The following is a 15,958-nucleotide window of genomic DNA, read 5'->3' on the forward strand; positions in this document are numbered from 1 at the left end:
TTTTAACTTTAATAATTTAATCGTATATGTATTTTTAAATATTTGATTTGTCGTGTTTTGGTTATTGTTATTTATTTGTTCTCATTTTATTACTCCTGTTTATTTCATAATTTATTTACTTATTATATTTACTATTTTTTCAAATTTATTTTAAAGAATATATATTTATTTTATGTTTGTAAATTATATAAATTCACTTCTTTAGATTACATATTTGAATACATTTTTTAAAGTAAATATATTTCTGTAAGTAAAAATAATGTTTAATATAGAAATGTTTATATACTTATCTATTTTCTGTGAACATTTTACCCTTTTATATATTTTTTGTCAATATTTTGTCTTTTACATACTATGGGACCTATTCACAAAGGTAAATCTAAACATCTAGATTTATTACTAGTAAATTTAACCTTACAGTTTTGAGTAACAATTACTACTATTCACGAAATCCAAGTCTAAAGTTAAACCTATAACAGATCCTTCTCTGGGATGGCACCCAGAATTTGGAATGCCTTACCCCCAAAAATCAGACTTAACCCTTCTACTATCGCGTTTAAAAATGAAGTTAAATCCATCCTCATGGCTCAATACACATGAGTATGCTCGGCTGAATACAGTTGGGGAATGGCAGCTTAGCCACTAACTACAAGACACTTATCTATGCCAAACATAACTGTATTGTCTTTCTCTATCATATTCTTTGCACTTCTATGTGGATCTACCATTATTTCCTGTATATGTAACATTTAATGTCTGTATAGCGCTCTGATATCCGCTAGGATCTTGTTCTCGCTCTATAAAACTTTAAAAATAAAAAAAAAAAATACTCCAAATTTGGAACTTACATGTCAAGGTAAAGCCAGATTTACGACTGTATAGTTACTGCCTCGAAAAAGGAGGTGTATTAAGCAGCACCAGATATTGCCAACCACCGGTACTGCACCACCCTTTCGTAGAAAATAATGGTGTCAGGGACTTAAAATAGAATGCTAATAGGAAATAATGTTAAATGAAATTATTTAGACGTTATAAGTATGCACATACAATTATGAATTACAAATCTAATAAAAATATAATTATATCATAATTACCTAGTGTGACTCTCAGTTGTAATAAAGTAATTGCAATAATTCAAATTAATTATATGCATAACTTTCTGGATAATTTTTAATTCACAATAAATAAATATAAACAGTTTACTGTCAGTGGGATTTTATTAATAAATCTTTAATTAAATAATGATACACCCATGCCTTTCTACAGTGCTCTGTTGCTTGGTTTGAGCTATACGTATCCCCATTCATGTATACATGGATCTGGTTGTGCAGGATTTTCTGCTACTGAAATGTACACTGGAATGTAGATAGTTTCATGTTTTTTACACTTGCTGCTACTACAGATTGAAATAGACCCCTAAAAGGGTTCTATCTCAGAATAGTTTATGGAGAAATATTGCTTGGTAGAAAACAGCGTTCTAAATATCATTTATAAAAACACGAGTACATAGATTTTCAATATTACCTTCATTGGGGCAATTTTTTGTAAACATTATTTAGGACAACATATGTATTACAAATGATATTCCTTCCGAGAATAATATTCTCGTACCATACCCTTTACAGGCAGGACATGATTTCATTTTAATAATGGTAAAGTGTCAGTGTCAGCTCTTTTCAGGTTTATTGCTGCTTGTGAGATTGAACGCAGCAGAGTTGAGTTCATTTCAGATTTTGCCAGACCACACTCTCTTGATTCTGACTCTAGAGTAAATGTTCATTTACATGAAGCTTTCCTTCGAAAGCTCTGCTTCATTTGCTTACTTCCAACCCTGGCTTAAGATGAGATTAGCATGCTACTCAGTGCTTTTCAATATCCATGATGATTCCATTGTGGAAAAAGAGAAATTACTTCTGTCGTGACTATCTGGTTATGAATTCAGAAGCCACCCTTTGGAAATCCAACATTTCAAATCAGCCAGCTCCCGCAGCACTGAACAAGGGACTCTCCTGCAGACTTAACATCTCATGGGTACCTGAACCTTTGACCCTTAGAATCAAGAGGAGCATTTTTGGCAGCATTTCATTGCTTCACTTCCCGTGGCTATATTTTTCATATCCTTGCTCTGCTAATGCATGATATATCTTTTAGGGAGAGCAGGGCACAGAGCAGGAGGGATGTGGGGAGGTGTGAAGCACGGTCGAAGGGATGGACATACATTTCCTTTTTCAAGTTGGAAGCCGTGTTGAACAAAAATATTGTCATTATAAAAACACTTTAGATACAGGCAACACTGCATTTACGCACCTATCCATCCATGCATTTGTGTCTACTAAGCTTAAACATCCTGCCTCTCATCTTGTTTTACTACACCGAAGAGACTCCAATATTTCTGCATTCTAACCTCTTCAGGAACTGTTCCAAGAGAGTATTTCGGACTAGCAATGAGGGGTTGGTTGTATGCGTGAATATTGTGTACAGAAATGCCATCTCACTTAAATATTGTTTTCTAAACATCGTTTACAAAAATCTCATCCCATTGAGTGTAAATGCTCTATTATTAACTCCAATTAGACAATATTTTTGTTGGGGATATTTCATACATAATATTTATGCCAGACAATATTCTGCTAATAATATTATGGTGATATACTGCCATAAGGACCATAACCATGGCTATCCATGCTTGAAGAGCTCTAGTATCACTTCTGTATATAGCTCAAAAGAATGAATCGTGAGGTACCTTGCCCTTCCTGAGGTGTTCTGCACTTCCTGTGGGGGAAACAGCCTATGAGGACCACTATTGTGGCAACTTTACTCTTTCTAAGCTGTAGCAACGCCGTTGCTCGCCATGGCTATTAGTCCACTACGGTGGTACCCATCCTTGTAAGCTGCCTCTTCACTGTTTCTGTGCTTACACCATACAGACCCCAACTGTCATGTGTGTACCTTCCTGAGTTACTCTAACATCGCCTCTGGTATAGCCCATAAGGATCCCTTCTCTTATACCTGTCCTTCCAAAGCTACCAAAACACTTATTCTGATTGCCTATAGACCACTTACACCCCAATAGAGATCAATAACTGCTTGCTAACCTCCGGAGCTTTTAATAACCAACAACTGGACACACCCTCACCAAGAAGCCCTGCTAAATCTCTACTACATTTCCGTGAGAAGCAAAAGGATTAGCCTGCCAACATTTAATCCACCACAAGACTAATTTCTGCATTGTAGGATTGTCATCAATAGTTATAAAAGTTAAAACATTTTCCTGATGCATGTGTTAACCTGGGAGCACTTCATATCAATATATGTGTCCATAATTTCACAGATAGAATGCAATATCCCAAATGTCCATTTGATGTGCAGCACCCTTCAGGAGCCTATCAAAGGCGAGAATTTTCTGAAATATTGACATCTGCAGTGCAATATGTTGTGCACCTGTCTATCACAGAAGGAAACAGGCCGGTTGTTAGGCTTACAAGAAGGAACCATGAGAAAATGCAGCCTTTCCCTTAAAGACTCCAGGTGCTTCCACTAGCCTTGATGTTGTGCACTCTCAGTTGCCCCTCAGAGACAGGTCTTTTATTTTTTTAACTTCGATGTCATTTTCCTCATTTCTGCAGGTTTTTCCTGTAAAGAATACCTTCCCTGTTTTTAAAATGCCCCTTCAGTGGAAGAAAGAAGGCTTCTACTGACCCCCACAGCGTGTCTGCCTTCGTCACATTCCATCAACTAGTGTGAATTATTAAATGGCCAAAAGGTCTTTAAAAGATCGTGAATGTATTTAAATAGGGCAGTGTTCCCCAAACTGAGCAAGGCAGGCTTTTGGCATGGGCGAGCTAGGTGCAGGCCCAGGGCGCAAATCTTCTGAGAGGCGCATGGACCTGTGTGCATTCAGGTTATGCAAACACACAGCGCCCCTCTCATCTTGCTCCAGCCTTGTCCATTTCCCTGAATGCTTGTTTCTTGCTCAGATTAGACAGTTTAAAAGTGGTCCTTCATTATCATACCGTAGGCGATGTTTTTCACATCCCGCTAGCCCCCTTCCTTGCCCTCCCTTCTCCTTCTTACCCCTGCTGATGTGCACCAACAACAACCTCATCAGCGTGAGGCAACTAAGCTATGGGCTATTTAGGTGAACTGGGGAGGCCTGGAGAGGTTTGTGTTCAGGGCCCATTCACTGCTCAGCCAGCACTGACCAGTGAACACAAAAGCCCCCCTGCTGACTCGTATTCACTGGCATGAAAAGGGCTTCCACATGTTTCTCCTATCAGGGCTCTACTCTATCAAGGGCTGGCTCTAACTGTGGGCTGCAATGCAGTGGTGGGTCATGGGTCGTGAACGTCTGAGCTATAAAGAAGGATACCTTCAAATTTTGTTTAACCACATTTGAGGTGATTCAAAGACAGAGGTCAAATGCCAAGTTGCTTTGTGTTTTTTTTACATGGGAATTGGTTTTTACTTTTCTTTCTCTGACTGCACACTGAGAGGACTATTTAAAGTGAATTATGTGACAATGTCGGATGGTACTTTTGCAATACACAACAAAATGTTAATACCTGTAAATTAACTGTATGCATCCAGCAGGTTGGACAGCAAAAATGTAAGTTTTTATTGTAAATCTGTAGTGTGCAGGATTTTATTAGGATCAAAACAAAGCAAGGCACTTACCTTTTGGTGCATAAATGATTAATATTCACAGAAAACGGATTTTGCACACATTATGATTTGTTTGCTTGTTTTGTTTCAGTAAAACTGTATGTCTGTGCAAATTTAGCAGCCATTTCTCTGGAAAATGTGCTATCTGTAAATAACAGTGAGCTACCACACGATGCTTTAGTTACATACAAATATTGCACCGCCTCATGCCCATTAAAGGTAGGTGGGTTGTGAAAGTTTGCTGTTCTAAAAGTAGGTTGTGGTTCTAAAAAGTTTGGGAACCACTGACGACCTGAGGGCAGATAAGGATCCCAAAAAGAAGAAAAGGTAGGAAATTCCCTCCAGGCAGTTAACCTCTTACGAAAAGGAGCCAAAAACTTACAAAGACTCCCACGGAGGGAGATACTTAGATAAAGGAGACGTGAAAAAGGTGAAAGAATATGATGGCATTACCATTCTCGCCTACATTTCTGTTCAGTGTTGAAGACTACAACATGACCATCAAATGCTTTGACCCCCAACATCGGGGGTGACTGTGACTCACCGGCACATCGCACGTCTTTAAAAGTCCATGTGAGTCCAAAGTTGACTATCAACTCCTAAATACAACACTTACTGTTACATGGGACTCACCTAACAAACCCCTCTACTATCTCACTCTGCAACTCTATTTGACTCAAACGATCCTTCATCTTCCTACTCCACCAACCACTTTCTTCTTGCTACATGACATCACAGCCACCTAAACTGTATTTAGAGCAATTCATGGTCAATGTGCAAGAACAAACAAGACTACAGTCATCAAATGCTTCATACAAGTCCCCTATGGTACCACGCAGATGTCCGCTAGGGGAAATGTTCTACAGAAGTTGTAAATGAAACACACTGTTAAAATCAGTTGTCAAGTTCAAAGCTTTACGAGTCAATTTTGCTCCACAAAATATCATCGTTCAGGCTAGTCAAATGTGTGGACAGGCAGAAAATCCAATATTGTTCTCTATGGAAAAGGGCCTGTTTATTCCAGTGGTGGCGTGTTTCTAAGACAGTCCAGTAAACATCCTCAGGGGTATGGTTTTTGGTAGAAAGTATGTGCTATTTTAGTGATAATCTGTTTACATTGCTTCTGTGATCCACACCTTAATTTGTCTGGTCGTCATGCTGATGTATCTCAGGGCTCACAGGCATGTGATCATGTATATGCAATTTTTCGTATTGCAGTTGGTGTGGTTTTTGAGTGTCCAAGTGTGAGTAGGTTCTAACCCAATTTAATTTGCAACTTCAGTGAGATGGCAGACCCCACATGACCCACATGGGTAGTGCTCGGTGGTTGGGGGCAGGTTCCAGAGGGTGTCCTGCTCAGTCTGTGATGCCCTCCATGGTCTAGTGTGTACTAGAATGTCCCTGAGATGTTGTGTCAGTTTAAATGCAAATCGTGGTGTGGGCATATCCAATGAACCCGTCTGTAGGATAGACCAATGTTTGCGTATAACATTTTGTACCAGATTGGTGTTGCGTGTGGAGGTGGTAACGGTAACACAGGTGATTGTATTAGCCTGTGTCCTTAGTCGCAAATACTGGCTGTAAGGCAGGTTATCCCTCCAGGCTTTGGGCTTGTGACTGCCATATAATAGTAAACTATTGCAGTTAGTAGTCTTTTTATGGGTTGTGGTTGAGAGTTTGCCAATGTTAATGGTAATGTGTTACTCTAGGACAGGAAGTTCCTTGTTCAAGGTAGTTTTGGATGATAGAGTTAACCTATGCTTAGAAGTTCTGGCATTTCTCAATATCCCTGTGCCATAGGATAAGGATGTCGTCAATGTAACAACGCCACAATAATATGTAGTTTTAGTAGGGATTGTCATTGCCGAAGATGTATTCTTTTTCAAAATTGGCTATATAGAGGCATGCTAGGCTTGGAGCAAAGGTACTCCCCATGGAAGTACCTTTGCAGTTGGTGGTCGAGCTGGTCCCCAAATTAGAAGAAGTTCTCCTTTAGTGCAATGGATGCACATTCAGTAATAAAATTGACTGGTGTGGGTGATCAAGTTTCAGATGATAGTGCACTTTCCACAACCTCGAAGGTGACTTTGTGAGGAATTTATTTTTATTTGAAATGTTTTATGTAGTGTTAACATGACCCTCACGAGTATCAGAGCACTTTACAAATGTTCAAAGAGCATATGCAATACTGTAATATAGAAATACATACATATGTAGTCTACGTGTGCTAAGGTAATCCACATTGATATTAGTACATTTATTAATGCACAGGACCTCTAAATATCACAGGTCTGTCTGTACAATAAATATCAATGAATGTGAACACTATTCTACACTGAATATAATATTGTACACAGAGCAACAACATCAAATAAAATGATGGATTATCCAAAGGACAAATCTAAGGATTATTTAGTTAATTGGTTTTGATCCTAATGTTTCATTTAAGACATGGGCTAAAATAACCATTTATATCATGCCCATAAACAGCAGGCAGCAATTCAAGATTCAAGAAAATAATAAGGACTTTCATCAGAATTTAATGCTGAAGGCTTTAAAGTGCATATGGCACTATACATTTAGATTCCATCTGGTGTAACCTCCATTTAACCTCTCAAATGTATTTGTTGTTGCTATATCCTAACCAATGTCCCCTTTTTAAAATTAGGACAATGACTTGCTTTGAAGTGAATGGCTACCAGATACTTTTCATCACACTTCCTAATGACCCACACATGTTCCATTATCTTTTGTTTGTGTTATATTGTATATACTGACTACCAAAGGGACAAGTTATCATGTAAATCACATAAGTAGTTGTACACTTAATAAATGATTTATATGTAATTCATTATGGATTATTGCCTGCTATGTTTTTATATTTTTCATAGAGAATTCACTCACTGTGTAAGCTCCATAGCAATAAAATCTCTGATGCTTCAGCCAATTGATTGTAAAAGAGGGGCACAATACTGGCATGCTGTTTACCACAATGACTCAAATATTCTCTGCTCTTGAAAATGTAATTAATGGTTCAGGGGTTAAGACATGCGGTGCTAACCCTCACACAAAAATCTCAGCTAGCTCCATTAAGGGCTACACTCCATGTAGCCACTAGACTAGTTACCGGAATGAATTGCTCGATTACATTACTCCATCCATGTCCGCACTATTGAAGCATGCTGCATCCTATAGATAGCATGGATCACACAGAATTTCAAAAAGACAGCCAACAGTGGTGTTTCTGGATGGCACCGGTCAAATATCCCAATCTTATAGTTCTCTTATGCCCACTTCTGGAGTTCTGACTGACCACAACAATCAATTCTTGGTAAATGCTTTCACAATATTAGAAGGGCAACCTAATTTTCTTGTTCTCGTTGTTCAATTAATTTCCAGACATTCCAGACCCAGCCAACGCGTTTACCCCTTATAAGGACTTCAACAGGGCAATTTTATGTATCCTCCTTCTCAAATTTCTTCTAGGGATGAAACACATTGGCTATGTCTGTTTTAAGTGTGATGGAATTGGATACTTAATAAAAAGAACTCTATGGAAAAATACCCCAACATCTGGAAATTAATTGAAAAACGAGATATGGAAAGTGATTGAAAACAAAAGAGGGATTACAAACACAGGCAATTCGAATTGGAAAGTTCACTGTGAAGAAGGAAATTAGGCTGTTCTCCTAATATTGTGAAAGCATGTATTACAAATAAGGCACTGCAGCATGGATCTCCAAAATACCTGGCACAGAAACTCAAGATCTCTAGAGGCTGCCGCTCACTGAGATGCTTTAACTCTTGCAACTGTCCAAAGGAGAGATCATACTCTTGCTCCTTCTCTTGTAGAGCACCAAGGATATGTAACTTTCTACCACCAAGCACAAACCTCTCCTCAGTATCTTTCAAGAAGCATATGAAGTATTTATTTCTCAAAAGATACCTAATGCAATGAACCTTCTTACTATATCAGTGATGGTTGACTATATCAATACAGATTCCACTCTATTAGTTACAAACATACCTATGTAACCCTCTGGAAGGGTGCTGGTTGCCCTATTTATCCTACATGGAACTTTCTGTTGTTTTCTTCTTTGTATGCTTGCCTTGCACTGTACAGCGCTCTGATACCTTTGGGTCATGTACGCTCTCTAGGAAACGCTAAAAAAAAGGACATTTTTAAGACTATCCTCACAACAAATGTCAGTGCTTTGTATTAATGGCCCACAATTTACCACTTTGATTAGTATATTTTGAGAGAAGTCTCATGTGTGTTTCAGTCTTGCTTGGCTCATATCGTATCTCAGTATTGTTCCATCGCAAAGGAACAGTCAATAAATCTAAGCACCATGTCATCAGCTACTTTTTTAAACTCTTCTTCATAAGTGCAATTCCTTTTGGCTCTGATGAACTTGCTATAACGAATGGAATTATAACTAATACGAATATGAAAACTACAGTCCTCAGAATGCTATTAGATTATATTTCCTTGTGAAAAAAGCTATAAACAGTGACTTATTAATAGCATTAATTTTCAGATCCAAAAAAATCTGTGCTATCATAGGTCAGATTGCTTGAAAATTTGCGGCCCCAAGTGTTGTTATTCAAGAGCTCAATGTATTAAGTTAAATTGTATTTGGTGCCAATCCAGAAAAAAAGATCATCCTTATAGCTGATCCACTATTGTATTCAATCCGTCTATTTCTGGAAGGCCGAAGATCATGCATTCCTTTGTTCAGGGAAGCCTATCAGAAGATTTGTATACAAGTGGACTAAGGCAATGCCCATTACAGCGCTTTTCTGTTGCTAAATTATTCCTCCTCATTTAACATCTAGTTATTATTGAGACTAAATTTCACAATATCTGCCAATATCTTTGTATGTGACAAAAGCGAGGCCTATCTTTCTAATAGAAAACATTTCCATACTGTAATGACTTCCGCATGGTTAATAGAAGTATATATAGAAGTGGCATTGAGAGATCAGGAACCAAACTTCCTTAGTTGGCAGACCCTCTACTTCGGCAATTCCATATCTTGTATCTTTGACAAATGAGGATACGGCTGTTAAATATTTAATCAGGAATTTATAAAGGTGCCTCGAAACCTTCTCTTTTAGACTGCCAATACCCCGCACTATAGGGCGCCCTGGAGGTGTACTCAAGGACTTTTAGCCCTTGGGTAAAAGCTATGTCACAAAAAGGAAAAGGTATTTATGTTGCAAAAACATTTTGTCTTCACCAACAATTGTCCCTTCATTGACCTAGTAATGAATTAATATTTTTTGTAAATGCAACGTTGGATCACAATCAAGCATCAAGTAACATTATTTGTCACTAGCAGCCCGTCCCGACCTTGTCCGGGTATGAAATAGAATGTGTGTAATGTGTGTATTCAGATACGGTCATTCGCGTGTTCCCCCACTTGAGGCCCAGCTGCAGCCCTGGTTGATGTTAGCAGGCGCGTGTGACCCCGCTTGAGGCCCAGCTGCAGCCCTGATTCATGTTAGCAGGCGCATGTAATTAGTGTAGTGATCCGCCGCCTGAGCCCGGCTACAGCCCTGGCTGATGTTAGCAGTCGCGTGTAATTTGGTTTAATGTGATAGTTCAGTAACAGCGCACATGAGAGGCTGCAGTAATTGTCCCATCAGACACGCTCAGTCGCGTGTGCCCCCGCTTGAGGGCCAGCGCCGACCGTCTAACAATTAGAATTGTGTGAGTCTTGCATGATTGTTTCCTGCTGTTCTTATTTTTTTATGACCCACACCGACGCTCTTCGGCCCCAAGTGCTTTTTAGACGCACCCAGGCCAAGCCACACACTGCGTTCGGCCCTTTCAGACGCACCCAGGCCAAGGCACACACTGCATTTGGCACCCCCAGTATGTGTGAGACTACGGGCAGTCCCCAAAGGGAGTCTTGCGAATGGTTACTTACCACGCTTCGAGGTGAACGCCATTGTGACGCCCCCAGCACACGGCCACAGCAGACGATCTGATTAATGTACGACCCAGATGGCATGAAGTGTGGAACGTAGCACACGCCCCCAGCGTTTGTCACGCCCCCAGCGTGCCCCTTGATGCGGTGCAGTTCCGTAATTGGCGCTTCACTTGGCATGAAGGGCAGACACACGCCCACAGCACGGACACCCGCCCACAGCGTTTGTCACGGCCCCAGCGTGCCCCTTGATGCGGCGCGATTACGACTCACATGGCATGAAGGGCGGAACATACTACACGCCCCCAGCGTTTGTCACGCCCCCAGCACACGCCCACAGCAGAGAGCAGACACGCCCACAAGGGAGTACTTTGCTGGCACGGTTCTTTTACCTTTTAAATGTATATGGTGGCCGTCTGCATAGCCTATGTCCTTCTGCTGCAACTGCCCTTTCCAACGCTGTATTGGGTGTTGTGGTTGGTGCTGTGGTTACTGAGATTACCCGCCTCAAAGGTTTGGGCTCTCTCTTTATAATATTAGTATGGATATGGATATATCATGTGTCATGTCAGGTCATGTGATCAAGGCAGGGATCTGCCGAAACGCGTCGTGACGATATGGCAAGCACAAAAATAAATATTTAAACTTGCACCGAACCTGGGTCTTCCTCGTCTTTTCGTCTCTTTGAAGACGAACCTTGCAGCATATATATATATATATATATATATATATATATATATATATATATATATATATATATATATATTGATACCCCTCGGTTCCTTTTCGCCAGAATTTGCAGCGCTCTCACGCCGGTTCGTAAATCCCCGTGGCAGAACCACGCCGCATTTAAATCCACAACCAATTCCCCCAGCCGGGAGAAAAACGGGACATACTCTCATTTGTCTTCACTTATGTGCTTGTTTATTTAATCCTCACAGCATGGAGTTTCTCAAGCAGACAGGCACAAATCTACGCATTTCAGAATACCATATCCCTTGTTCACGATCAATTTGGCTCCAGGCTCTCAGTCTCAATATAGTGAGCCACATTATTACATCATTTCCTGTTTGATATTATTTTGGCCCTCGGCCTTCTGGATGATGTAGTTTTTTGCAATTTTATAAATATTTTTTTTATCCGTCTGCATAGCCTATGTCCTTCTGCTGCAACTGCCCTTTCCAACGCTGTATTGGGTGTTGTGATTGGTGCTGTGGTTACTGAGATTACCCGCCACAAAGGTTTGGGCTCTCTCTTTATAATATTAGTATGGATTAGGTTGGCAATATGTCTTCTGCAGTTAAAGGGAGAACGATATTGCCCCCTCCCAATCTGAGGGTTTAATGACTATTGTGTCAACTCTTCAAAGACTATTTATTGCCACCATTTCCTCAACTGACAGATTCAATTGATTTTTAGATTTTGCTCAAAATTCCCTGCAAATGTGTTGATTGTATCTTGACACATTAAATGTTCACATGCTTAGATAAGACCATCTGGCACATGAGGACAGGAGCTAAACTTAAATTTTAGACCCCTTGTTGAAGTGCCACATTCATTTCCCCACTCTTGCAAGGATACATCATTGTCCAGTATGGATTCATATTTGCCCGTGTTATGTTCAAGATCATGTAAGGTGACAAGATTGTCCAAATCCCTAATCAATACCTGGCTATAGATATTTAACCATCATGGATTCAGTGTATAGTACTTCTTCAACCGAAGGTTCTGTGTATATGCGCACAAAAGCTTGATAAGACAGTGTTCGAGATGGAGGCCTAAACACTGTCCTTTACATAACAAACTAGTTAGCATTCACTGGGTGCCTTTTTAGAAAAATTAATGACCTTCAAGTTTGCCTCTATTGGCCTGATCACAATGCCAGTCAGACTCTAACTAGGAGTCGGCTGTCCCGCTGCCCGCATTATGATGTGACCGCCTTCACGGCTGTCGCAATGTGTATACTTGGTACTGTGGCATGTGCTGCGGGCTGCAGCACACGCCGCAATACAAAATATACACATTTTAAAAATCCTTGCACAGGCACCATGCACTGCCTGCCACATGGTGCAGGGATTGTTAGAGGGCAGGCCCCATATTGGAGGTCCAGAGGGGAGGAGGCCCGCTACGGGCCCCCAAAGACACTTTGGGCTAACTGTCATGAAAAGGGCAGGTGGAAAGGGACATTGTAATCTCTACGGTGGTGCCTGAGCAGGCACCAACCCTATTGTAGGGATTACTCTCGCTCCGACAGCCCTGCGACGGACGGTCCATTCGCCAGATGCGGGCGGACCTGCTGGGTCTGATGGTGGTGGGACCACCGCCGATGGCCTGACGGTGGTGGTCCTATCTCCATTATAATCAGGCCCTTAGACTTGATTCCCTATTATGCTTGGCCTGGCATTTATTGGGATATTTTATAGGCATTGCCTTCTGTTTTACAGTTGGATTTACCTCTACATTTTCTATATCTTTGTCTTTTACTTTTCTTCAAATTTTTGTTTTACCTATCCCAGGTACCAACACTAACATTTGAAAAACAGGTTTCCAGCTGGTCTGTGACTGTGCTTCCTTTTCTGATTAATCAATCTCAGAAGTGCTTGGTGTTTTGTCCTAATTAGAAATGGCTTGTTCAACCAATTTCTCATTTGTTTACAAGGAGTCAAATTTATTGTGAAAAGTATATATTTTTTTACATTTATAGTCAAGTGCATCTCTATGAAATATGTGTTGTTTCTCTGACTTAGTTAATTTTGGTACACTTTAAGATTTTTGTACATTTTGTCATATAATAGTCTGTCATTTCTTTGCATTTAGAATATATATACAGATATTGGAACAAACTCTATGTGGACGAAATTAAACTCACCTTACAACTAACTTAAACCTTAAGTTGAACAAGTATACATACATCAACCAATTGTATGATTATATGAACAAAACAAAATAATCCCCTGGAAAATGTTGACACAACAGAAATGAAACTAAAACCCCCCATGGATGAATTACAAAATAAAAAAATAAAAACACAAATGTGCACCTTTCAAAACTAATGCTTCCACTATAAGGCTGAAATTAGATCTGCCCAATCTGACTATTATGCTAATAAAATGTTGTCTGCTGCCAACCCCCCGCGTGAAATCTTTAAAATTACCAAATCTCTTTTGCAACCTCTTGAGCCTTCCTTACCCCCTGAAAATGCCCTAGAGCGCTGCAATGAATTGGCTCTCTTTTTTCATGAGAAAATGGAAGATATTTACTCAGCCTTTCCCCCCCTTTCTGTCTCGGGTGGCATGGTAAATTTACAATCAACCAGAGACCGATCTCCTCTTAACCCTTCCATGGACTCCATTCCACCCATGGACATGGAAATTGTAAAACTGCATTTTGACCGCCTGAAATCTGGCTCCCCGAGCGATCCGGCACCCCCCCATGTCCTGAAAGCAGGTGTTCGACTCAGTCGCCCCTGCTATCCTTGAGCTAGTTAATAGCTCTTTTTCCTCTGGGATTGTTCCTTCCCTCTTGAAACGGGCTAGGGTTAGAGCCCTCTTGAAGAAACCTACCCTGGATCCCGAACTTCTTGCCAATTATCGAAAGATTTCATTACTTCCTGTGATTGCCAAGATTTGCGAAAAGCACGTTAATTCTGTTCTTTCTGCTTTTTTGGAAGAAAATCACTGCCTTCATCCCTCTCAAACGGGCTTTAGGCCCCAGCAGGGCACGGAAACTGCATTGCTGGCAGTTACAGAGGAGGCCAGGAAAATTCTTGATGTCGGAGGCTCCGCTGCTATTATTTTGCTTGACCTTAGCACGGCCTTCGACACGGTTAACCATCAACTTCTGCTAGCTAGACCTCAGAGACAGTGGGGTGACTGGTATGCTACTCGACTGGCTTGAGTCCTTTCTCTCAGATCGCTTTTTTTCGGTGTTTGAGAACACGGCCGTCTCTAATTGGATGCCATTGCAGTGTGGGGTGCCTCAGGGCTCCTCTCTCAGCCCCACACTTTTTAATGTTTACATGTGTCCGTTGGTAAAGATTGTCGAGACATACAATGTCAAGATTGTTATGTACGCTGATGACACTCAGCTTATCGTGTCTCTTAACTTGTTAGACAATAATAAGTCCATTTTGGCGAATTGTTTGGAAAATGTTTCAGCATGGATGGACTCTTCCTTCCTAAAGCTGAACGCTGCTAAAACAGAATTGATGTTTCTGGGAAAGACTATCAATCTGGAGGTCGGCACCATCTGGCCCAAATGTATGGGACACATGCCTGCCCCTAAAGACCAAGTTAAAAGTCTTGGTGTATGGCTGGATCATAATCTGAATTTTAAGACGGGGGCCTCCAGGGTAGCAGGTACCTGCTACTGCATTCTTAAAATGATCAGGAGGATTCTGCCTCTGTTGCTTTTTAATGCTAGGAAGCTGGTGGTACAGGCACTGATCTTATCTAGGCTTGATTATGCCAATGTGCTTTATTTGGGCTCCCCTTGTTCTACAATAAAAAAACTGCAAACGGTTCAAAATTGTGCGGCGCGACTTCTCATGCAGTCGCCCAACAGGGAATCCGATAAACCGCACATTAAGGCACTTCACTGGTTGCCAGTTGATAAAAGAATTCAATTCAAGGCCTTGTGTATTGCCCACAAATCACTGGCGGCTAGTACTCCTCCGATTCTTCAATCAATCATCTCTCCGTATGTCCCTAGAAGATCCCTCCACTCTGAGGTGAAACATCTTGCCATTGTCCCCAAATTCAATCGAGCCCGGAGCGGGGGCCGTCTTTTTTCGGTCATTACGGCAAAAAGCTGGAATCAGCTCCCAGTTTATCCATCTTGAAGCTAATCATCTTCTCTTTCGCTAGCATCTTAAAACCCTCCTGTTTTCCTGAACCCCTCTGGTCATGCAGTTCTGGGCATTGTCTTTAGCGCTGGGAGGCCTTTGGTAGCCATGCGCTTTATAAATGCGTTATTCATTCATTCATTCATTCATTCATTCACTGGAAAAAAACACTCTAGACAATACACAACAGTATTATTAGAACGTCAATCAAAAAAAGCAAAGAAAGCTCACGTCTGAAACAAGATTTCTAATGGCAAGTGACCCGCAAGCGAACTTCACAAAAAACTGAATTTTGCAATTCGGGGTGCACCTCTGTGCCAACTTTTCAGTTACAAGATTTCTAAAGGCAGATCACTTTTTGTATCTGTAAAAAACCTGCTTCATTCTGAACATAAGTGTAAAGGGATACCCCTAGAGAAGAAAAGACCCCATCTCTAATGTGCTTTACACAACTGACATTTCAAGTATTCTATTACCTGGTGCAAGCCATCGGGCCTGCAGAGCCACCATCAGACCC

This window comes from Lissotriton helveticus, chromosome 5_1 (assembly GCF_964261635.1).
Source record: "Lissotriton helveticus chromosome 5_1, aLisHel1.1, whole genome shotgun sequence".
Lineage (NCBI taxonomy): Eukaryota > Metazoa > Chordata > Amphibia > Caudata > Salamandridae > Lissotriton > Lissotriton helveticus.